This window comes from Saccopteryx leptura, chromosome 1, assembly GCF_036850995.1.
Source record: "Saccopteryx leptura isolate mSacLep1 chromosome 1, mSacLep1_pri_phased_curated, whole genome shotgun sequence".
Classification (NCBI taxonomy): domain Eukaryota; kingdom Metazoa; phylum Chordata; class Mammalia; order Chiroptera; family Emballonuridae; genus Saccopteryx; species Saccopteryx leptura.
The window spans coordinates 304,309,773-304,335,031 of NC_089503.1; the positions used below are offsets into that span (position 1 = coordinate 304,309,773).

Consider the following 25,259-nt stretch of genomic DNA (forward strand, 5'->3'; position numbering starts at 1 on the left):
TCAGGCTGATCATTCTTTTTAATTTGTCCAATCATAGGTAAAAATAGGACTATTTCTAAGTTGATTATTAATTAATGAAGTATATTTACATATGTTCTTTTTGCTGTAGTTGATGTTTGTGTGATCTTCCTTTTCACAGAAGATACTCACCATTAATTTTAAAAAGGCAATAGCCAAAAGTATGGTTTGAAAAACTATGGTACAGTACCTTCCAGTTTCTGTAGGATGATGTGGCAGCATGTGTGCATGCACAGATGATGACGTAACACCATGTATACAGCAGAGCAGCCCGCGGTCATGCCAGTCCAGATGTGGACGGTACAGAGGAAAGTCCCAGTGTGTTCTGTGGCTCACTAAATTCGAATCTGTGACCAAAGTGCAACGTGAATATCGGTGCGTTTATAAGGAAGTGCCACCACATAGGAATAACATTACTCGGTGGGATAAGCAGTTGAAGGAAACCGGCAGTTTGGTGGAGAAACCCGTTCTGGTAGGCCATCAGTCAGTAACGAGTCTGTAGAGGCTATACGGGATAGCTACCTAAGGAGCCCTAAAATATCTGTGCGTGAGCCCACATTGAACTGCACTGAATAGGTATGAAACTGGGAGAGTTTTCCTTTCATTTGGTGCAGATTTCACATTTCTATCATCTTTTGTTGCTTTCCTGTGACCGGTCAAAAGTGCACCATGACTTTATGGACACACTGTAGTTAACTCTAGTGAGTGGGATTATAGAGTCCTTTCACTTTATATGACATGTTTCTCTGGATGTGTGTGTGTGTGTGTGTGTGTGTGTGTGTGTGTGTGTGTGTGTGTATGTGTGTACGCACCCTGACTGGGAATTGAACCTGCAACCTTGGTTTATCATGACAATAGTCTAACCACTGAGAAACCTGGCCAGGGCCTGGAATAAATTCGTTAAGAAAGAATAAGCATGGGCCCTGGCCGGTTGGCTCAGTGGTGGAGCCTCGGCCTGGCATGTGGGGGTCCCGGGTTTGATTCCCGGCCAGGGCACATAGGAGAAGCGCCCATCTGCTTCTCCATCCCTCTCCCTCTCCTTCCTCTCTCTCTCTTCCCCTCCCGCAGCAAGGCTCCATTGGAGCAGGGATGGCCCGGGCGCTGGGGATGGCTCCTTGGCCTCTGCCCCGGGCGCTGGAGTGGCTCTGGTCACGACGGAACGATGCCCCGGAGGGGCAGAGCATCGCCCCCTGGTGGGCAGAGCCTCTCCCCTGGTGGGCATACCGGGTGGATCCCGGTCGGGCGCATGCGGGAGTCTGTCTGACTGTCTCTCCCCATTTCCAGCTTCGGAAAAATACAAAAAAAAAAAAGAAAGAATAAGCATGTTTTGGGGGTTTGGGTTTTTTTTTTTTTTGTATTTTTCTGAAGCTGGAAACGGGGAAGCAGTCAGACAGACTCCTGCATGCGCCCAACCGGGATCCACCCGGCATGCCCACCAGGGGATGATGCTCTGCCCATCTGGGGCATCGCTCTGTTGCAACCAGAGCCATTCTAGTGCCTGAGGCAGAGGCCATGGAGCCATCCTCAACGCCCGGGCCAACTTTGCTCCAATGGAGCCTTGTCTGTGGGAGGGGAAGAGAGAGACAGAGAGGAAGGAGAGGGGGAGGGGTAGAGAAGCAGATGGGTGCTTCTCCTGTGTGCCCTGGCCGGGAATCGAACCCGGGACTTCTGCACGCCAGGCCGATGCTCTACCACTGAGCCAACCAGCCAGGGCCAAAGCATGCTTTGTTTTATAGTAAAAAATAACAGTGAAAAATATTTTTTTTTCAGTGAAAAATATTTTAAAACACAGATGTGATTATGTCATCATTATGCTCAAAACTCTTCAATAATTTGCTGCCTACAGAGTAAAACTTATATTGCTTAATAAAGCGCTCCAGATATTACACAATTTACCTTAATTTTCATCCTCCTCATTCATGCCTATCTAATCTGGTCACACAGATTACCTCTAGACTCTTTACTATGATTTCTTCTGCTTGAAATATGGTTATTTGCTGCCTGACCAGGTGGTGGCGCAGTGGATAGAGCGTCAGACTGGGATGCGGAGGACCCAGGTTCGAGACCCCGAGGTCGCCAGCTTGAGCATGGACTCATCTGACTTGCGCAAAAAGCTCACCAGCTTGGACCCAAGGTCACTGGCTGGAGCAAGGGGTTACTCAGTCTGCTGAAGGCCTGCGGTCAAGGCACATATGAGAAAGCAATCAATGTAACAACTAAAGTGTTGCAACAAAAAACTGATGATTGATGCTTCTCATCTCTCTGCGTTCCTGTCTGTCTGTCCCTATCTGACTCTCTCTCTCTGTCCCTGTAAAAAAAGAAAGAAATATGGTTATTTACCTTTTCTGCCTATGGCCATAGCTTCAAGGTCCAGCTCAAATGTCCCTCTACTTGCACTCTTTCCAATCCCTAGAAATAATTAAATTGCCCTGAATATTTACAGAGTAACTTTTTTTTTTTACAATTCTATTATAGTCTAACCATAAACTTGTTATGTATTACAGTTAAGTACAAACATTCATTCCTTTAGTTTTTCTTTGTTTTCTTCCAGCACTCAGTAGAGGGCCTAGAATTATAAAGGTTACAGTTCTACAGGGGAGAATAATGGTCAATATCAGTACAGAGTATTAGCAGAAGCGTCGGAGGCTTAGGGGACACCACTTAACATTGTGCAGATGGCATTGGCACACCCTAGATTAACATTCACATCCGAGTTGACGTGAATAGTAGTGCTCCTTGGTAACCTGGCACTGCACAACTTCCTGTCTTGCACCGGTTGGGGGTGGGGACTTGGGGTGAGAAACAAAATTCAGGCAGGAGGAAAGGGTGTGGTAGTGTCCGGGAAAGCTTCCTCTTTGCAAAGGTAAATTGAGAAAGACCTGAAGGGTTAGTAGTACAAAGTTGCGCTGACAAAAGTGAAGGTAGGGAGATAAAAGAGTCTTCTAGGCTGTGTGAGAAAAGGCTTACTCCTGCAAAACTTTCAGCATAGCTGAAGTTTAGAGGTGAGAAGAAGCAAGGGAGTAAGCAGGGATCACATCACAAATGGCCTAATATGCCAGGTTAAGGAGTTTGAACTTTATTCAGAGTACAGCAGAGAACATGTAGGTTAAACACATAAATAACATAAACAAATTGGAATTGACTGACTGTACTAAAACTAGTTAGAGGCTTTATACATTTAACAGGTGACAATTACTTGAATTGTACTGGCAGTGGGCTCAGAATATCAGGTATCAAAAGAACTTAAAAAATACATCTAACATAAACTTCTGTTTTCAAGTAAATTTCCTTTAGAGGCAAGTATGGTTTTCTTTTTCTTTTTTTTTAGCGAGAGAGATAGAGAGAGAGACAGATAGGGACAGACAGACAGGAAGGGAGAGAGATGAGAAGCATCAGTTCTTCGTTGCAGCACCTTAGTTGTTCATTAATTGCTTCACATATGTGCCTTGACTGGGGGGCTGCAGCCAAGCCAGTGATCCCTTACTCAAACCAGAGACCTTGGGCTCAAGCCAGCGACCTTGGGCTTCAAGCCAGCAACCATGGGGTCATGTCTATGATTCCACACTCAATCCAGCAACCCCATGCTCAAGCTGGTGAGCCCGTGCTCAAGCCGGATGAGCCAGGCTCAAGCCAGCAACCTCGAGATTTCAAACCTGGATCCTCTGTGTCCCAGGCCAACACGCTATCCACTGCACCAACACCTGGTCAGATATTATGATTTCTCGTTTGATTTTACTTATCCTAAACCACAGATGGAAAAAATGAGACAGAAATAACTGGGACAAAGCTGGAAAAATAATACAGAACTAACCTGTTCTTTCAGTAAACATTTATTGATAAACTACTCTCTATTGGGCTCTCTTGGCACAGTTCTCTGTATACTCACAGAAAGATATTATATTGTTATGGCTTAAAGCCACTGCTAGACTTCTAGATATGTGCTATCTGATTATGGAGACGTGCCTTTCTACCAGCTGGTGGCCCTTTTTGTAGGAGAGTCATTTAGAAAATATTTCAGCTAACCTCTGTTTCTCCAGAACAAAAGCAAGGTTACGTATTCATTAGAACATCAGGTACTGACTAACTTGGCATTTGCTCCTCTTTCACATTCTTGACCTTGGATTCTATTGGTTTTACAAGAATAAGCTTGTGTTTATCCACTGCAAGAAGCCTGTGTGGACTGACCTTTCCCTCTCTTTCTCCCATGTTGGAAAACTACCATTTTCACTAAGGGGCTTTCCGCATGTTTGGGGCTTGTTCATTTCCCCCTCTAATTTTGTTCCATATCACTTTCTCTCTCCTTGACTTTTATTACCACCACTTTGGAGCCATAGATATAACACTTTATAATATAAGAACAAAAGATATTTGGAATGATGGTTAATCAGACAAGAAGAGGTGTCTGTCTGATCTGTGGTGGCGCAGTGGATAAAGCACTGACTTGGAACGCTGAGATTGCTGGCTCGAAACCTTGGGCTTCCCTGGTCAAGGCACATATGGGAGTTGATGCTTCCTGCTCCTCCTCCTTCTCTCTCTCTCTCTCTCTCTCTCTCTCTTCCTTTCCTTTCTAAAAATGAATAAATAAAATCTAAAAAAATAAAATAGCCTGAGCAGGTGGTGGCGCAGTGGATAGAGCGTCAGACTGGAATGCAGAGGACCCAGGTTCAAGACCCCGAGGTCACCAGCTTGAGCGTGAGTTCACCTGGTTTGAGCAAAAGCTCGCCAGCTTGGACCCAAGGTCACTGGCTCGAGCAAGGAGTTACTCGGTCTGCTGTAGCCCCATGGTCAAGGCACATATGAGAAAGCAATCAATGAACAACTAAGGTCTCACAATGAAAAACTGATAATTGATGCTTCTCATCTCTCTTCGTTCCTTTCTGTCTGTCCCTGTCTATCCCTCTCTCTGACTCTCTGTCCCTGTAAAAAATAAATAAATAAATAAATAAGTTAAAAAAATAAAAAAGGGCCCTGGCCGGTTGGCTCAGTGGTAGAGCGTCGGTCTGGCGTGTGGGAGTCCCGGGTTCGATTCCCGGCCAAAGCACACAGGAGAAGCGCCCATCTGCTTCTCCACCCCTCCCCCTCTCCTTCCTCTCTGTCTCTCTCTTCCCCTCCCACAGCCAAGGCTCCATTGGAGCAAAGTTGCCCCGGGCGCTGAGAATGGCTCTGTGGCCTCTGCCTCAGGTGCTAGAATGGCTCTGGTTGCAGCAGAGCGACGCCCCCGGATGGGCAGAGCATCGCTTCCTGGTGAGCATGCCAGGTGGATCCTGGTCGGGCGCATGCGGGAGTCTGTCTGACTGCCTCACCATTTCCAGCTTTAGAAAAATACAAAAAGAAAAAAAAAAAGAATAAAAAAAAACATAAAAAATAAAAAAGGTGTCTGGGAGCAAGCATAGGAAGGAAGGGAAAGGTGAGGAAAGTTCATCTTAACTTTCTCCCACAGTTGGCACAGGAACCCCCATCTATAAAGTCCTCTTATTGCCTGGAGATCCTGATTTTTGGTTAAGATTCAGAGTTAGCCTGGCCTGTGATGGTGCAGTGCATAAAGCGTAGATCTGGAATGCTGAGGTTGCTGGCTAGATACCTTGGGTTTTCCTGGTCAAGGCACATACAAATGCTTCTTGCTCCACCCCTGCCAAATCAATCACACACACAAAAAAGATTTAGAGTTAGATCCTAGAAACTCTAAGAATTAGATAATCTCTAAAAGCTTTCTGGGTTTTTTTGTTTGTTTGTTTTGGTGAGAGAGACAGAGAGAGGGGACAGATAGGGACAGACAGACAGGACAGGAGAGAGATGAGAAGCATCAATTCTTTGTTGCGGTACCTTAGTTGTTCATTGATTGATTTCTCATATGTGCCTTGACCGGGGGACTACAGCAGAGAAAGTGACCCCTTGCTCAAGCCAGTGACTTTGGGTTCAAGCTGGTGAGCCTTGCACAAGCCAGATGAGCCGGCGCTCAAGCTGGTGACCTCAGGGTTTCGAACCTGGGTCCTCTGCGCCCCATTCTGATACTCTATCCACTGAGCCACCACTTAGTCAGGCAAGAGCCTTTTGGTTTTAAATTTTTTTTAATTCTTTAAGATTTCACCAACATGTTTATTCACAAGGTTGATTTCTAAAGAGAACTAAGTATATTTATTAAAATCAGGACTGAGGACTCAAGACTTAGATAATCTGAGAATACTAAAAGTTAGGTTTCTAGGACTTCCTATATCCTTCAGTAGATTTCTGTAAAAGTTACCCAAAACATTAACAACCTTTTGCTGCTAACTTTTGGCTCCTATTATGATACAACCATCATCAGTAAGACAAAAGAATATTAGCTAGGGAATTTAAGTGGTGCAATGTGTTTTGAAGAAAATTTATTCTTAATATGAGGGATAAAAGAAACAAGTATAGTTGCCAGATTTAGCAAAAATAAAAATTCATTAAATTTGAATTTCAGATAAACAATTTTTTAGTATAAAGAGAGTGTCCCCCATTATTCAAGGTTTCACTTCCCTAAGTTTCAGTTGCCTATGGGAAACTAAGGTCCAAAATAATGAAATGAAAAATTCCAGAAATAGACAATTCATAAGTTTTAAATACCTGCCAGTCTGAGTAGTGTGATGAAATCTCGCACTATCCCACTCAGTCCCACTCAGAGCATGAATCATCCTTTTGTTTGGTATATCCATGCTATATATGCTACATGCCTGTTAGCCAGTTAATAGATCTCTAGTTATCAGATTCATTTTGAGAGAGAGACATTCACATAACTTCTACATCAGTATATTACTATAATTGTTCTATTTTATCATTAGTTGTTGTTCATCTCTTACTATGCTTAATTTATAAATTACACTTTATCATAGGCATATATGTTTAGGAAAAAGCATAGTATACATAGGATTTGGTACTATCTGTGGTCCCAGGCATCCACTGGGCATCTTGGAATGCCTACCCCATGAGTCGGGGGAGCTGTTTGCAATGTTTACGAAATACCTATATCAAAACTTACTTTAGCTGGCAACCTTAAACAGAGATAGCTCAATTTCTGTCCCATCTCATATACTGTTAGGAGAATTAAATCAGATATTAATAAAAGTACTTTTTGCCTTCTCCCTAGGTTAAGGAATATGATATTGATAGTTTTCAATACAAATGTTGACTGTCCATAATAAAGTTAAATCTCAGTAACCCAGCATCTTTCTGGTGCATTTTCCCTGCTGTCCATGTCTTAGCCATAGAAATGAAAAGCAAAAGCAAACAAAACCACTTAATATTGGATGAAAAACAATTAGAAATCTATTAGAGGATACTGAAAAAATCATAAATTATTGTTTAGGTATATAATAGCTTCCATTAGCACAAAGAACTGGCTTTATACTGGGTTCACCAGCTTAAGCACCAGGTTTCTGGCTTGAGTGTAGGATCACTGACACGAGCCCAAGTTCGCTGGCTTGAGCAAGGGGTCACTGGCTTAGCTGGAGCCCCCCAGTCAAGGCACATATGAGAAGCAATCAATGAACAATTAAAGTGCTGCAACTATAGCCTGACCTGTGGTGGCGCAGTGGATCAAGCGTTGACCTGAAATGCTGAGGTCGCTGGTTCAAAACCCTGGGCTCGTCTGGTCAAGGCACATAGGGGAGTTGATGTTTCCTGCTCCTCCTCCCTTCTCTTTCTCTCTGTCTTTCTTCTCTAAAATGAATAAATAAAAATAAATAAATAAAGTGCTGCAACTATAAGCTGGTGTTTCTCATCTCTCTACCTTTCTGTCTCTGTCTCTCTCTCACTAAAAACAAAAAAGTGAAAGTTCTTTGGAGACTGAAATACTAAGATATTATTGCGCTGAGCCCACACAATATAAGTAGAAAGGGAGGATTCTTAAACCACAGGTCATGCTAATCTTACAGGCAGACTTTCCTCAAAGGCACTTATTTCACTTTGTGTGTAGCTTAAGAAATCAATGAGTCATTTGCCCAGAAAAATGACATCAGCACTCTCCAGAGTAACCTCTTAAAACCCAACCTGGACATTAGGCAACCAGTCTCTACATCCTCTTAAGATAGTTAGGTCAATTTCAGTTCCTATTTTTTTTTTCCTGAGGCCTGGCCCTCCTTGTTCTCCAAATGGCTTTATTAGCAATGTTGGGGCCATAAGAAGAAATCTAAACAAGTCATGGAATACACTAACAGCTTCATATTCTCCTTCCTCCGGCTGTGATGCCTTCCTTGCCCTAAACATTTACTATTGTTTCTTCCAATCCACAAAATGCTCCTCCTTAATGCACCAGCCTAATAACATGAAATAAATTTGAAAAAAAATATATATTATATACATATATGTCATACCATTTTGCACACAGAATTTTACATTTATAGTGTAAAATCTAACATGTAAATTTTGACTAATTTTGGTTACATGTATTTTTAATCCAATAGCTTTCAAACTGGTTTTTTTTTATTATTAAATATCTTTTTAAATCCACTACCAACATCCCACCAGAGTGGTATAGTTGTTACAGTTTTTTTTTGTTGTTTTTTTTTGTTTGTTTGTTTGTTTTTTGTATTTTTCTGAAGCTGGAAACGGGGAGAGACAGTCAGTCAGATAGACTCCCACATGTGCCCAACCGGGATCCACCCGGCATGCCCACCAGAGGCGACGCTCTGCCCACCAGGGGGCGATGCTCTGCCCCTCCGGGGCGTCGCTCTGCCGTGACCAGAGCCACTCTAGCGCCTGGGGCAGAGGCCAAGGAGCCATCCCCAGCGCCCGGGCCATCTTTGCTCCAATGGAGCCTTGGCTGTGGGAGGGGAAGAGAGAGACAGAGAGGAAGGAGGGGGGGGGGTGGAGAAGCAAATGGGCGCTTCTCCTATGTGCCCTGGCCGGGAATCGAACCTGGGTCCCCTGCACTCCAGGCCGACGCTCTACCGCTGAGCCAACCGGCCAGGGCCTAGTTGTTACAGTTGATGAACCTTCCTGGCACATCATTACCACCCAAAGTCCATAGTCTACACTAGGAGTTACTCCTGGTAGTGTACATTCTGTGGGTTTGGACAAGAGTTATAATGACTTATATCTACTATTATAGTATCACACAGTGTAGGTTCACTGCCCTAAAAATCCTTTATGCTCTACCTAGTCAGCCTTCCTGCTCTCTTCATTTATTTTTTTAAAAATTCATTTCAGAGAGAGAGAGAGAGAGAGAGAGAGAGAGAAGTGGGGAAGAAACAGGAAGCACCAACTCCCATATGTGCCTTGACCAGGCAAGCCCAGGGTTTTGAACCAGCGATCTCATTGTTCCAGGTTGACGCTTTATCCACTGCGCCACCATAGGTCAGGTTCTTCATCCATTTTTAATGAAGTAATTTTTCAGATCTTTTCCTAAAAATTAATGTATTATTTTTAAAGAGGGAGGAAGGGGCAGAAAAGGAGACAGAAACATCAATCTGATTCTGTATGTACCCTGACCAGGGATCAAACCGGCAACCTCTGCATATCCAGATGGCACTTTCACCAACCAAGCTATCCAGCCAGGGTCATTTTTCAGATCTTAAACTTTCATGTATTTTCTTTCCTATAATTGTTTTTCTTATAAATATGCCTGGTTTGCTCCTTTTTCTTTCTCACTTTTCTTTTTACTACTTTCTCCTATTTTGCAAAAGAAAAGCTAATCTCTAACCAGTCTTAAATTTTTACTGTGGTGCAATAAGCACAACTGGAGAATGCATAGCTCCAGAGGCAGAGTGCTATCCCGATATATATGGTGCTGATGCTCAGTATTAAAGGGGGGGCGTCGTAGTTTATCCAGTGCTACTCAAAGTGTAAGCATCCCTGAACGGGCAACATCAGCATCTCCTGGGGGCTTGTTAGACAAGCAAACTATCAGCTCCACCCCAATCTGCTGAGTCAGAATCTCTGCAGGATGGGACCAAGAAATCTGTGTTAATAAGCTTCCAAATGCCCTGGTTGGTTGGCTCAGCAGTAGAGTGTGGACCCAGCAAGTGGAAGTCCTGGGTTCGATTTCTGGTCAAGGCACGCAGGAGAAATGACCATCTGCTTCTCCACCCCTTTCCCTCCCCGTTCTCTCTTTCTCTCTCTGCTCCCCTCCCACAGCCATGGCTCAAATGGTTCAAGCAATCTGGCTCTAGGTGCTGCAGATGGCTCCATGGCCTCACCGCAGGTGCTGAAATAGCTCGGTTGCTGAGCAACGGAGCAGCAGCCTCAGATGAGCAGAGCATCACCCTGTAGGGGGCTAGCCAGGTGGAGCCCATCAGAGTGCATGCAGGAGTCTGTCTCTGCCTCCCTGCTTCCCAATTTTCACTTACTTTAAAAAAATTTTTCCAAATGAATCTTTTTTTTTTTTTTTGACAGAGACAGAGAGAGAGAGTCAGAGAGAGGGACAGACAGACAGGAAGGGAGAGAGATGAGAAGCATCAATTCTTTGTTGCGGCACCTTCGTTGTTCAGTGATTGCATTCTCATATGTGCCTTGACGGGGGGCTGGGGGGGGTGCTACTGCAGAGCGAGTGACCCTTTGCTCAAGCCAGCGACTTTGGGCTCAAGCCAGTGACCATGGACTCACGTCTATGATCCCACGCTCAAGCTGGTGAACCCATGTTCAAGCCAGATGAGCCCGCTCTCATGCTGGCGACCTCGGGGTTTCGGACCTGGGTCCTCCACGTCCCAGTTCGATGCTCTGTCCACTGTGCCACCACCTGGTCAGGCCCAAACAACTCTTTTTTTGTTTGTTTTTTTTATTTTTCTGAAGCTGGAAACGGGGAGGCAGTCAGACAGACTCCCGCATGCGCCCGACTGGGATCCACCCGGCACGCCCACCAGGGGGCGATGCTCTGCCCATCCGGGGCGTCGCTCTGTCGCAACCAGCCACTCTAGCGCCTGGGGCAGAGGCCAAGGAGCCATCCCCAGCGCCTGGGCCATCTTTTGCTCCAATGGAGCTTCGGCTGCGGGAGGGGAAGAGAGACAGAGAGGAAGGAGAGGGGGAGGGGTGGAGAAGCAGATGGGCGCCTCTCCTGTGTGCCCTGGCCGGGAATTGAACCCGGGACTTCCGCATGCCAGGCCGACGCTCTACCACTGAGCCAACCGGCCAGGGCCCAAACAACTCTTAATTGTTCTAAACTCTTAAAGTTTTAAAAGTATCAACTAAAGAAACACTAAGCAAAGTTCCATAGCGTCTATATATTTTAGAAATAAGTAAGATGGTTGGCACAGAGACATATATTAACTTTATTTGAAATGTTTTAAAAATTAGACATTTTCTGAGAGAAAGCAAGTCTGATTCAAGCTTACTACCTTGCCCATGAGCGATGGCTTTGTCATTTCATTTATATATATATATATATTTTCAAATTGAGTAAGCTGTATCTGTAGTCAGAGGTTTTTACACACACACAGTCTATAAGAGCTTTGTGTGTGGTTGTGCTGTTTAAGGGCCATGTGAAGGCTGAAACCTAGTTGTGCAGTTTCATCAGGTAAGTAGAGACTGAAATACAGCCCACACACAATCCATCTGACAGGCCTGCCCCTCAGCCAGGACAGGGAGCACCTTCTTCTTTGCACAAGGGTACTGAGGGGAAGCAGGGTTTGCCATCCCAAAGTATGACTTTTGTGGGGGTTATTTTAAGCTGGTTTTTTTTTTTTTTTTTTTTTTTTTTTTTTTTTTTTTTTGAGAGGAGAGGGAGAGAGAGAGAGAGGAGAGACAGAGAGAGAGAAGGGGGAGGAGCTGGAAGCATCAACTCTCATATGTGCCTTGACCAGGCAAGCCCAGGGTTTCGAACCGGCGACCTCAGCATTTCCAGGTCGACGCTTTATCCACTGCGCCACCACGGGTCAGGCTTAAGCTGGTTCTTTTTAAGAAACAAAAGACTCAGAAAAAAATCTTTGACCTTTCCCTCTTAACTTCCTACAAGAATTTAGATAACATCTCTTCCTTTCTCTGTGGTTCCTTGTTTCAGCAGTTTCTTTTTGTTTGTTTTAATTATATTTATTGATTTTAGTGAGAGAGGAAGGAAGAAAGAGAGAGAGAGAGTCAGGATGTTCCCGTATGTGCCCAGACAGGGGATCAAATGGCAACCTCTGGACTTCTGGGCGATGCTCCAACCAACGGAGCGATCTGGCCAGGGCCTTCTTTTGGCCTTATACCTCCATCATGCCCCTATCCTGAGCTTTCCTTTTATCTTCTTTCTTATTTTTGCCTAAATGTTCTCAAACTTATTCTCTGCTCTTGAGGGTTTTGCCATTTCATTTCTGGAACCATGACAACACTTTTACACCTAACTAAATACACCAATCCACACCTCACTTGCCTAACCTCAGCCAGAGTTATGACCGTCTCTTTTCCAACCACCACAAACCCACAGTATGAGGAAGGATGCCTCAAAGATATGCACCGCCACCTAGTGGCGCATTGCTAAAGAGAACCGGCAACCCCAGGATGTTATCGGCAACAGCAGCAGGCTCCAAGGTGGATTCACTGGACATGCGCAGAACCTAGTGTTAGCTTCTCCTTCTTTGGTAATAACGTTTCCCTCTTTTTTTCTTTCTTTCTTTCTTTCTTTCTTTCTTTCTTTCTTTCTTTCTTTCTTTCTTTCTTTCTTTCTTTCTTTCTTTCTTTCTTTCTTTCTTTCTTTCTTTTTCTTCCTTCCTTCCTTTTTTTTCCTTTTCATTTATTTTTTCTTTATTAACTTCCTTTTTAGCTCTCTTTTTTACAAGACAGACAGACAGGAAGGGAGAGAGATGAGAGGCATCAACTCGTAGTTGCATCACTTTAGTTGTTCATTGATTGCTTCTCATACCTGCCTTGACCCGGGGTGAGGGGTGGAGGGGCTCCAACCCAGCCAGTGACCCGTTGCTCAAGCCGATGACCTTGGGTTTCAAGCCAACAACCATGGGATCATTTCAATTAGCAATAATCGCGCCTCGGATAAATCTCATTGGCTATGATACTACCACTGTGCAAAGCTCCTTGGGATCATTTCAATGATCCCACATTCAAGCCGGCAGCCCCACGCTCAAGCCAGCAACCTTGGGGTTTTGAACCTGGGACCTCAGCATCCCAGGTTGACACTATCCCCTGTGCCACCACCAGTCAAGTGGTAATAGCATTTTCTCTGGCTAAAAATATCTTTCCCCTTTCTGATCTTCCAAGTTGGAATATCTCACTTCTCTGAAAGTACTACAGTGGTTTGACTTGTGGCACAGTGGATAAAGTGTTGAACTGGAATGCTGAGGTCACTAGTTCAAAACCCTGGGCTTGCCCAGTCAAGGCACATAAGGCAAGCAAGCAATGAAAAGTTAAAGTGAAGTAATTATGAGTTGATATTTCTTGCTTCCCCTTCCTTTCTCTGTAAAATCAAGAAATAAAATCTTTAAAAAAATAAAATTACTACAGTGTGGGCTCAGCATTTCATTTGTATCTCCAACGGAGCTTCTCATTGCCTATCCCAAACTATTCCTCAAAAACTCAGCTCAAGCATATACCATCAGAATATTTCAATCATCTGCTGATCTCCTGGGTCACTGCCCCTCACTCCCTGGAAATTTTAAAACCTGATTTATTCTCCTAGTTATATCATTCCTACTGCTATCATTCTTGGTGACTTCCTCATCCATAGAAGCAATTTGTCCCATACACTGGCCTCTCGGTTTCTTGTCCACTCATTTCCAACCATCTTATTTTCCAATTCACCTCAATAACTTATTCCCATGGCAACATCCTCACTCTGGTCATTAAAAATAATTGCACTCCTTCTAAAACCTCTATTTCTTGCATCTCACACTGATCATCACCTGCTGTTGGGCAGATAAAATATATTATGCTCACTTTGTTAAAGATGGCACTGCCCACATGGAAGCCCGTTGCCCAGGTGATTGCTTGGGATGGGCGTGATTGTATTAATGTGTGTTGGGGGAGGGCTTTCATGCCAAAAGTTTTTAAAGGGAAGAGAGATCACGTTGTTCCAGGAGAAGAGGGATTACATTCTAGGAGGAGCCCATGCTGTAGGAGAGCAGAGTAAGGCCACATGGAAGAGAGGGGAGGCAGCCAAGATGGAGGAATGCTGAAGAAGCCAGTTTGTGCAGAGAGAAGGAAATGAGGAACAGAGGTGAATAAGGCTGGTGAGCTAGAAACCTTTGATTCTAGGAAACTCAGATAAGTGAGCACTGACTGAGTGGGTTTTGGAGCCCAGTGTGTGTTTTTACTTGCCCACCGGGTACAAGCTGGGATTAAAGGTAATGGCCCACCAGTTCATGGCTCCATTGTTTCATTACCGTCTGTCCGAATCCAATGCAAACCTGCATAGGCTGTGTGGCTGTGATGGTGGCTGTGGCTACTGGCTTTACACCTCCTTTCCAACAGTTTGATAGAAGTAGGCTCTCTAAGTTATTAGCCACATAAATTTTTCACTGCCTATCACCCTTCTTCAGTTTTTAATTTCCATATCACTTGTTGGGCAGATAAAATATATTATGCTCACTTTGTTAAATATGGCGCTGCCCAGGTGATATTAATGTGTGTCTCTGTGGGCAGGCAGAATCCTTGTAGCCTGGGGCTTGGTTTTGGAATTAGGCCTTTCCCACCCGTTTTGATGTGGGGCGGCACAATCCAATCATGCCTCAGAGAAGTGACTTTGTATTAGAGACTTCCCTGTTTTGTATATTGAATTAAAGGTTTGGATTTCTACACTATAAAATGGGGGCAGAACGAGAGCTTGCTCTCTTGGTTCCTGGGATGATTAGCATGAGAGAGCAGAGGGAGCAGAGCAGAGAGCAGAAAGAGGCCATGTGGCCAGGAGAAGCAGCCAAGATGGTGGAGTGCTAAGTGAGATGCCAGTTTGTACAGAGTTTGTATCTGGGATAAGGAAGGAGATGGGGAACTGAGGAGAATAAGGCTGGTGAGCTAGAAACCTTTGATTCTAGGAAACTCGGATAAGTCAGTGGCTTTGTGAGCACTGAATGTGAGTGGGTTTTGGAGCCCAGTGTATGTTTTTACTTGCCCGCCGGGTGCAAGCTAGGATTAAAGACTATGGCCCACCAGTTTGTGGCTCCATTGTTTCTTTACCAACTGTCCGAATCCAATGCGAACCTGCATGAGCCGGGCTGCTCTGATGGTGGCCCTGGCCTTGGCTCCTGGCTCTACATCACTCAACTTAAATTCTTTGATCCATCACTCTAAACACTCATTTGCATAAACTTGCAATTAATTCCCTGGCACTTCTTTCCCTCTTGTTGCATTCCTTGGCAAAACCCAAACCTTGGCTAGATCCAATTCTACTTACTCTGCCTGCCCTTGAAAGGCAGAAACCATGGGCCAAACCAAAAACATAAGGCTAGTGTGTTCCAAAAGGAAACTTCATTTTAAAAACTGGGTGCAGATGAGCTGAGACAAGCAAATGGTGTCAGCCCCTAAGGAGGGATGGGGCAGGGGATACAGATTTGTCATCAAAGGGCCTTGGGCAAAGGCTGCTGCAAGATAACTTCTTCTATTTGTGGTTGGGAGTGGCACCACAGTTCCTCAAAATTATCTGCACCCTAACCCAATCGTCCCTTATCAGCATCCAGCTACAAGGGAGGTCTGAGCTGGATTACTGAGCAGGCAAGTCCTTCTTCCTCCTTCAGACCTGCATTGTTCTTAAGAAAAATGGTGGCGCCTGACCGGGTGGTAGCGGAGTGGATGGAGCAAGGGACTGGGATGCAGAGGACTCAGGTTCGAGACGCCGAGGTTGCCGGCTTGAGTGTGGGCTCATCTGATTTGGACGAGGCTCACCAGCTTGAGCTCAGGGTCGCTGGCTCGAGCAAGGGGTCACTCAGTCTGCTGTAGCCCCCCCTGTCAAGGCACATATGAGAGAGCAATCAAAGAACAACTAAGGTGCCTGTTGGGCAGATAAAATGTATTATGCTCACTTTGTTAAAAATGGCGCTGCCCACGTGAGGCCGTTGCCCAGGTGATATTAATGTGTGTTGGGGATCATTGTAGCCTGGGGCTTGGTTTTGGGATTAAGCCTTTCCCACCCTTTTTGATGTGGGGTGGTACAATCCAATCATGCCTCAGAGAAGTGACTTTGTATTAGAGACTTCCCTATTTTGTATATCGGATTAAAGGTTGTGAAGCTACAGTATAAAATAGGGGCAGAACGGGAGCTTGCTCTCTTGGTTCCTGGGATGATTAGCATGAGAGAGCAGAGGGAGCAGAGCAGAGAGCAGAAAGAGGCCATGTGGCCAGAAGAAGCAGCCAAGATGGCAGAGTATTGAGTGAGAGGCCAGTTTGTGCAGTTTGACGCTGGAGAAGGAAGGAGATGGGGAACAGAGGTGAATAAGTCTGGTGAGCTAGAAACCTTTGATTCTAGGAAACTCGGATAAGTCAGTAGCTTTGTGAGCACTGAATGTGAGTGGGTTTTGGAGCCCACTGTGTTTTTGCTTGCCCGCCGAGTGCAAGCTAGAATTAAAGACTATGGCCCATCAGCTTTTGGCTCCGTTGTTTCTTTACCGACTGTCCAAATCCAATGCGAACCTGCATGGGCCGGGCGGCTGCTCTGATGGTGGCCCTGGCCGTGGCTTCTGGTTTTACAGCCAGGCTGCTGTGATGGCAGCCCTGGCCGCTGGCTTTACAGTGCCACAATAAAGAATTGATGCTTCTCGTCTCTTTTCCTTCCTGTCTGTCCCTCTCTCTGACTCTCTCTGTCTCTGTCACAAAATAAATAAATAAATAAATATTAAAAAGAAAAAGAATAAAAAAAAAAGATGGTGGCTGAGTAGCCATTTTATCTGTCAGCCCTCACTAACTGTATAATTAAATAAACAGCTGGAGAAAAATCCACAAATGTGTTAACTGGTCTCACATTCAATTTAGATAATAATCTCAAGTGGGCTCCCAGAACTGCTCCCTTTTCTAAATCAATTTACTCCCTATTCTCCAAGAAAACAATTTCACACCTTTTCCTTTCCTCAAATTTCCATGATCTTCTTTTCCTTTTTCACCTGTAGGTCAAATAAGTTTGTAAATATGATGTATATATTTGCTCACTTATAGTTTGCATTGGGTATGGGAGACAGGCTGTAAGATGGCAAAGTCCTTATAGCCTAAGGCTTAGTCTTAAGCATTAATCATCAGTTTTTCATTGCGACACCTTAGTTGCTCATTAATTGCTTTCTCAATATGTGCCTTGACCGTGGGCCTTCAGCAGATCAAGTAATCCCTTGCTCAAGCCAGCGACCTTGGATCCAAGCTGGTGAACTTTGCTCAAACCAGATGAGCCCACACTCAAGCTGGCGACCTCGGGGTCTTGAACCTGGGTTTTCCACATTCCAGTCTGATGCTCTATCCACTGGCCACCGCCCAGTCAGGCACTTTTTCTTTTTTTTTTTTAACTGGTTTTTTTATATATATAATTTTTCTTTAAGATTTCATTTATTCATCTTAGAAAGGAGAGAGCCCTGGCCGGTTGGCTCAGTGGTAGAGCGTCGGCCTGGCGTGCGGAAGTTAAAGTTTTTTTAAGAGCTGATTTATGTTTTTTATTTGTTAATTATTTTAGTAAAATTTATTTCTAAATGGGCCCTGGCTGGTTAGCTCAGTGGTAGAGCATCGGCCTGGTGTGCAGAAGTCCCGGGTTCGATTCCTGGCCAGGGCACACAGGAGAAGCGCCCATCTGCTTCTCCACCCGTCCCCCTCTCCTTCCTCTCTGTCTCTCTCTTCCCCTCCTGCAGCCGAGGCTCCATTGGAGCAAAAGATGGCCCGGGCGCTGGGGATGGCTCCTTGGCCTCTGCCCCAGGCACTAGAGTGGCTGGTTGCGACAGAGCGATGCCCTGGAGGGGCAGAGCATCACCCCCTGGTGGGCGTGCCAGGTGGATCCCGGTCGGGCGCATGTGGGAGTTTGTCTGACTGCCTCCCCCTTTCCAGCTTCAGAAAAATACAAAGGAGAGAGAGAGAGAAGGGGGGAGGAGCAGGAAGCATCAACTCCCATATGTGTCTTGACCAGGGCAGCCAGGGCCTCGAACTGGTGTCCTCAGCATTCCAGGTCAACCACTTTATCCATTGCACCACCACAGGTCAGGCTCCCACCCATTTAATACTAAGATCTTTTCAACATCGTTCTAATACTAAGATCTTCTCAAAACTAAGCTTTTCTCCACATCCTTGACTGTTGCATGATAGGGGGTGGTGTACTTTTAGAGGAATCCCATTTATGCCTCACATAAGTGGCTTTGTATCAGAGACTTCCTTATTTGTATATTGGCTTAAAGACTTTAATTTCTATACTATAAAATAAAGGACCCAGGTTTGAAACCTTAAGGTCACCAGCTTGAGCCCAAGCTGGCTGGCTTGGTCACTCGCTCTGCTGTAGGCCCCCTGGTCAAGGTACATATGAGAAAGCAATCAATGAACAACTAAGATGCTGCAATGAAGACTTGATGTTTCTCATCTCTCTCTCCCTTCCTGTCTGTCTGTCCCTATCTGTCCCCCTCTCTCTCTGTTTCTATCCTAAAAAAATAAATAAATAAAAAAAAGCCTGACCAGGCAGTAGAACAGTGGATAGAGTGTCAGACTGGGATGCAGAGGACCCAGGTTCAAGACCCCGAGGTCGCCAGCTTGAGCGCGGACTCATCTGGTTTGAGCAAAGCTCACCAGCTTGGACCCAAGGTCGCTGGCTCAAGCAAGGGGTTACTTGGTCTGCTGAAGACCCCTGGTCAAGGCACATATGAGAAAGCAATTAATGAACAACAAAGGTGTCAGAACAAAAAACTAATGATTGATGCTTCTCATTTCTCTCCGTTCCTGTCTGTCTGTCCCTATCTATCCATCTCTCTGACTCTCTCTCTGTCTCTGTAAAAATAAAATAAAATAAAATAAATTTTTGTCCTAAAGATATCTCCCTTATATCATCAAAATTTTTCTACCAGATCCATACCATATGTCTTAACAAGAATTCCTCTTAGACAAAAATAAAATCCAGAGAAGTGTATAGTTCTGGCATGGTAATAATCTAAAAGAGAATCTTAGAACACCTATAAGATTCTATTTCTTGGCCCTGGCTGGCTGGCTCCGTGAATAAAGCATCCTCCCAGAGCACTGTAGTTGTGGGCTCAATCCCTGGTCAAGGCACATACAAAGAAGCAACCAATGAGTGCACAACTAAGTGGAACAATGAGTTGATGCTTCTCTCCCTCTCTTCTTTCCCACCCTTTCTCTCTCCCTCTCTCTCAATCAATGGAAAAATTTTAAAAGATTCTATTTCTTAAGTAGAGTGAAAGGTATCAATGTGTTTCTTTGACTGATTGATTGACTGTTAAAGAGAGAGGAAGGGAGATATATAAATATCTATTGATATTTGTTTTTTCACTTACTTATGCATTCATTGGTTGAGTCTTGTATGTGCCCTGAGGATCGAATCTGCAACTTTGGCGTGTGGGGAGGACACTCTAACCACACTGAGCTACCCAGCCAGGGCTCAAGGCGTTCATTTCAAGAATTCTTGCCTTTTTATGAAAATAGTGCTGAAAACAAAGAAGGAAACCCCATGCCTTTCCCAAAGTTGAAGCCAAAGCTAAGGCTTTGAAAGTCAAGAAAGCAGTGGTGGTAGGCATCTGGACACTGCAGTTCTGAAGGCAGCCCAAAAACCCTCGAAAGAACTTCCCCATGAGAACCAAGTTTGACTCCTGTGTCATCAAATCCCCCCTGACCACCAAGTCAGCCATGAAGAAGACAAAAGACAACACACTTATGTTTGTTGTGGATGTCTAGACCAACAAGCACCACATCAAACAGGCTGTGAAGAAGCTCTATGACATTGATGTGGCCAACATCAACACCCCAATCAGGCCTGATGGAGAGAAGGCATATGTTCAACTGGCTGCTGACTATGATGTTTTAGATGTTGTCAACAAAACTGAGATCTTCTAAACTGAGTCCAGCTGGCTGATTCTAAATGTACATTTTTCACCATAAAAAATTCTTATAGGCCCTGCCAGTTGGCTCAGTGATAGAGCATTGGCCCAGCATGTGGATGTCCCGGGTTCAATCTTGGCCAGGGCACACAGGAGAAGCAACCATCTGCTTCTCCACTCCTCCCCTTCTTGCTTCTCTCTCTCTCTCTCCTCCTCCCCTCCTGCAGCCAGGGATCAATTGGAGCGAGCTGGCTCCAGGCGCTGAAGATGGCTCTACAGCCTCCACCTCAGGCACTAAAAAAATGGCTCTGGTTGCAACTAAGCAATGGCCCTAGATGGGCAGAGCATCACTCCCTAGTGGGCTTGCCAGGTGGATTCTGGTCAGAGCACATGTGGGAGTCTGTCTCTGCCTCCCCTCCTCTCACTAAAAAAAAAATTCTTATCACACACACACACACACACACACACACTCCTTAATAAAAATGAAAGAAATAATTCTTCTATTGATCTTAAGTCCCTCTAAAGATGAGCACCCTATATCTGTATGCTCTTTAAAGTAAAATTCCTCCAATTCCTTAAACCATTCTCTATTAAACTTTCTCCAGTTAAGCTTTGTGCTACTTGGTTTATTTCAGGGGTCCCCAAACTTTTTACACAGGGGGCCAGTTCACTGTCCCTCAGACCATTGGAGGGCCGGACTATAAAAAAAAACTATGAACAAATCCCTATGCACACTGCACATATCTTATTTTAAAGTAAAAAAACAAAATGGGAACAAATACAATATTTAAAATAAAGAACAAGTAAATTTAAATCAACAAACTGACCAGTATTTCAATGGGAACTATGGGCCTGCTTTTGGCTAATGAGATGGTCAATGTGCTCCTCTCATTGACCACCAATGAAAGAGGTGACCCTTCCGGAAGTGTGGCGGGGGCCGGATAAATGGCCTCAGGGGGCCGCATGCGGCCCGCGGGCCGTAGTTTGGGGAACCCTGGTTTATTTGAACCACTCTGGTCAAGGTCATCAACATACTTCATCTTTCCAAATCCAATGATTAATTTTCTATTCTTTTTTACTCAACCACTCAAAAACATATGATAAAACTGATCACCCTCACCTGACCAGGTGGTGGCACAGTGGATAGAACATTGGACTAATGTGCAGAAGACCCAGGTTCAAAACCCCGAGGTCACTGGCTTGAGCTTGGGCTCATCCAGCTTGAGCACAGGGTCGCTGGCTTGAGCATGGGATCATAGACATGACCCATGGTCACTGGCTTGAGCCTAAAGATCGCCGGTTTGAGCAAGGGGTCACTTGCTCTGCTGTAGCCCCCCAGTCAAGGTACATATGAGAAAGCAGTCAATGAACAACTAAGGTGCTAGATATGACCCCATGCTCAAGCCGGATGAGCCCATGCTCAATCCAGTGACCTCAGGGTTTTGAACCAGGGTCCTCAGCATCTCAGGCTGAGGAGGCCATGGTGCCATCCTCAGCACCCGAGTCAACTTGCTTCAGTGGAGCCATGGCTGCGGGAGGGGAAGAGAGAGATAAAAAGAAGGGAGACAGGGAAGGGTGGAGAAGCAGAAGGCTGCTTCTCCTGTGTGCCCTAACTGGGAATTGAAGCTGGGACATTCATACACTGGGCTAATGTTCTACCACTGAGCCAACCAGCCAGGGCCTATCTTTTCACTTTGTTAATGGTGTCCTTTGAAATACAAGTTCTTAATCTTCAAAATTTTTTTTCAAGTTTTAATCTTAAATTGAATATATCTATTTTTTTATTTGTTGTTTATATTTTTGGTACCATATCTAAGAAACTGCTGTGCAACCCAGGATCACAAAGATTTACATCTATGTTTTCTCCTAAGAGTTTTACAGTTTTAGCACTTTCATTTAGGCCTTTGATCACTTTGAATTAACTTTAAAATTTTGGGGTGTTTTTTGTTGTTGTTTTTTAGACTTTATTTATTCATTTTTAAAGAGGGTGGAGAAAGAGAGATAAAGAGAGAGAGAGAAGGGAGGAGCAGAAAGCATCAACTTCCATATGTGCCTTGACCAGGCAAGCCCAGGGATTTGAACCAGCAACCCTAGCATTCCAGGTTGATTGACACTTTATGCACTGAACCACCACAGGTCAGGCAGGGGTTTTGTTGTATTTTTTTTTAGTTATTTTTTGTATATGGTGTGAGATAAGGATCAAACTTCATTCTTTTGTATATGGCTATCCAGTTTTCTCTGTATCATTTATTGAAAAGCTTCTTTTGGATTGTGTTGGCATTCTTGTTGAAAATCAGTTGAACATGGACATGTGGGGTCTACTGCAGGACTCTCAGTTCTATTCCACTCACCTATGTCTAACCTTGTCAACATACGGTTTGTAAATACTTCCTTTGTAACCTGTCATTTCATCATCTCCCCAGGTCTTTTGTCAAGTAAAAGCTTTCAATTTTGGTGAGGCCCAATTTATCTGTTTTTCTTTTTATGGTTTCTGCCTGTTTTTGTAAATAAAGTTTCATTGTAACACAACCATGCCCATTTGTTTACATCAGGAGTCGGGAATCTTTTTGCCTGAGAGAGCCATGAACGCCACATATTTTAAAATGTAATTCCATGAGAGCCATACACAACCCGTGTACGTTATGCATTATCTAATAAAAAATTGGTGTTGTCCCGGAGGACAGCTGTGATATGATAAAGGGTACAGATGAACAGCCAGATGAAGAGCTACAGAGGGCAAGGCAAGATCTGGAAGGAGGTTCTGTCCCCATGGAGTTGAGATACTTCACCCTCCCTGTGTGGATTTGTTTACTGGGCTGGAAGCTATCTGAATCTCATGCTATTGTGATTTTATGGATGCTTCCTCATTAGACAAGATCAATTATTAACTTCACATCCAACCCCTCTTCTCTGGAGGATGGGCTGCAGGGCTAAAAATTCCAAGCTTCTAAACATGACTTGGTTTTTCTGGTGACCAGCCCCCATCTAGGTGCCACCCAGGAGCCCTCCCAGAGTCACCTCATTGTAACAGAAGGTGGTCCTAGTGTTTTCATCATTAGGAATTTACAAGGGTTTTACTCCTAAAAGGAGCTCTATGTCAAGGATGGGGTCAAAGACGAATACTAGAACAATAGATGCTCCTAGTGTTCTTATCATTTAGGAAATTACAAGGTTTTTAGCAGCTCTGAGCCAGGAAATTGGGGCAGAGACTAATATATCTATTTTCTATTATCAGACATTGGCATGCAGATGTTAAATAATTTGGATTTATTATTTACATACATTGCTTTGTGAGGCAAATATCTGAAATCAAGGTTTAAGATCTTGTGGGGTTTTTTTTTAATTTTTTATTTATTCATTTTAGAGAAGGGGGGAGAGAGAGGAGGGGGAGAAGCAGGAAGCATCAACTCCCATATGTGCCTTGACTGGGCAAGCCTAGGGTTTCGAACTGGCGACCTCAGTGTTCCAGGTCGACGCTTTATCCACTGCGCCACCACAGGTCAGGCCAAGATCTTGTGATGTTATTAAGGTCACATAGCTAGTGAGTGCTAGAGCTGACCTATGACTAATGTTTTTATGCCAAACCTCTCTTTCTTTTTTTCTGTTCTACATTGTTTCTCTAGTAGACAGATCAAGAAGTTCAGAACTCACGGGATCAGGAGAAGTTGATTATAGTGTGAAAAAGATAACCAATGTTAGTATCTGCCAATTGGATTTCAGTTAAGGTTTAAGAAGAAATCAGAAAGGAATACAGAATTAGAAAACAAATCTAAATACTTTCAATCATTCTTGCTCTCTAGCCCTGTGTAACTCCACAGTTTGATATGTTAGGGAATACCATGGAGGTAAATGACACATAAATATCACTTATACAGATCATGCTAAGAATCAGACATATTGTTCTTTTATTCAAGTATTGTTCCTCTAATACAATAACTTATGGGCAATAAATACAATTATTTTATATGGAAAGATGTGGTAGTTCTCTATGACACATTTATTCATTCAAATATTTCTTAAGTGCTATTATAAGGCAGCCTCTATAGGCACCAAGGAGTACCCTCATAAAGCTTATAGTCTAATGAAAGAAGTAATAAATTCTACGAGGAAAACTAAAGCAAGGTAAGCACATAATTGGTAGAGTTTGGGGAAGGGTTGAATATTCTAACTAATGAGATCAGGGAAGGCCTCTCTAAGGTGACTGTGAGCAGGAACCAGAATGATAATAAGAACTGAGCCATGAAAAGATCTGAGGAAAGAGCATTTCAGACAGAGGGAACAGTGTGTATAAAGCCCCATAATATAAAGGCTCATTGGATTAGAGTAAATAAGTAGTCAACAAACTCTTCTGTAAAAATCCAAATAGTATTTTAGCCTTTGTGTACGATATAGTCTCTGCTACAACTAATCAACTCCCCTGTAATAATTTAAGGTAGCCACAGACATTATGTAAACCAGGGGTCGGGAACCTATGGCTCGCGAACCAGATGTGGCTCTTTTTTCTTTCTTTTTTTTTACAGAGACAGAGAGAGAGAGTCAGAGAGAGGGATAGATAGGGACAGACAGACAAGAACGGAGAGAGATGAGAAGCATCAGTCATTAGTTTTTCGTTGCGACTCCTTAGTTGTTCATTGATTGCTTTCTCACATGTGCCTTGTCTGTGGGCCTTCAGCAGACTGAGTAACCGCTTGCTCATGCCAGCGACTTTGAGTCCAAGCTGGTGAGCTTTTTGCTCAAGCCAAATGAGCCCATGCTCAAGCTGGTGACCTCGGGGTCTCGAATCTGGGTCCTCTGCATCCCAGTTCAACGCTCTATCCACTGCGCCACCACCTGGTCAGGCCAGATGTGGCTCTTTTGATGGCTGCATCTGGCTCGCAGATAAATCTTTAATAAAAATAATAATAACATTAAAAATATAAAACATTCTCATGTATTACAATCCATTCATTTCCTACCACTCATGTTCATGGTTGCAGGTGGCTGCCGCACCTCTCCCAACGGACAGTGATGAGCTCAGGGGGAGAGCTGCAGCAGGCAGACCACTGCCCAGTGTATAAAACTCAAATTAATTGCATCAGTTTGGAGCTCCAGTTCCGGTTTGTTGCAGGTGCACCACAACATTTGGGGGCTCATCTGGGATCTACCAAACTTTTCTGGTATAATCAGAGCCTTAAAAGCACCTGCTGGGGGAAATCTCTGAGGGACATTCCTCAGCCCAGGCAGAAGCAGAGGAACCAAGGAAGCGTCTGCCTGGGAGAAATCTCTGAGGGACGTTCCGGACATTCCTCAGCCCCAGGCAGGAGGTGACACTCAATTGAATATTGAGCTGCACAGGGTCTTACCGGTAAACAACAGGATCCAGAC

General features: G+C 44.2%; 1 non-coding gene and 2 pseudogenes across 1 annotated transcript; 1 reads left to right on the top strand and 2 right to left on the bottom strand.

Moving 5' to 3' along the window:
* Positions 1-257: 257 nt before the first annotated feature.
* LOC136388390 (large ribosomal subunit protein uL23-like) lies at positions 258-19,911 on the top strand (annotated as a pseudogene).
* TRNAA-GGC (transfer RNA alanine (anticodon GGC)) lies at positions 11,035-11,110 on the bottom strand. Its single transcript has one exon. It is a non-coding gene; the product is annotated as a tRNA-Ala (tRNA).
* LOC136390154 (U4 spliceosomal RNA) lies at positions 12,912-12,979 on the bottom strand (annotated as a pseudogene).
* Positions 19,912-25,259: the final 5,348 nt, after the last annotated feature.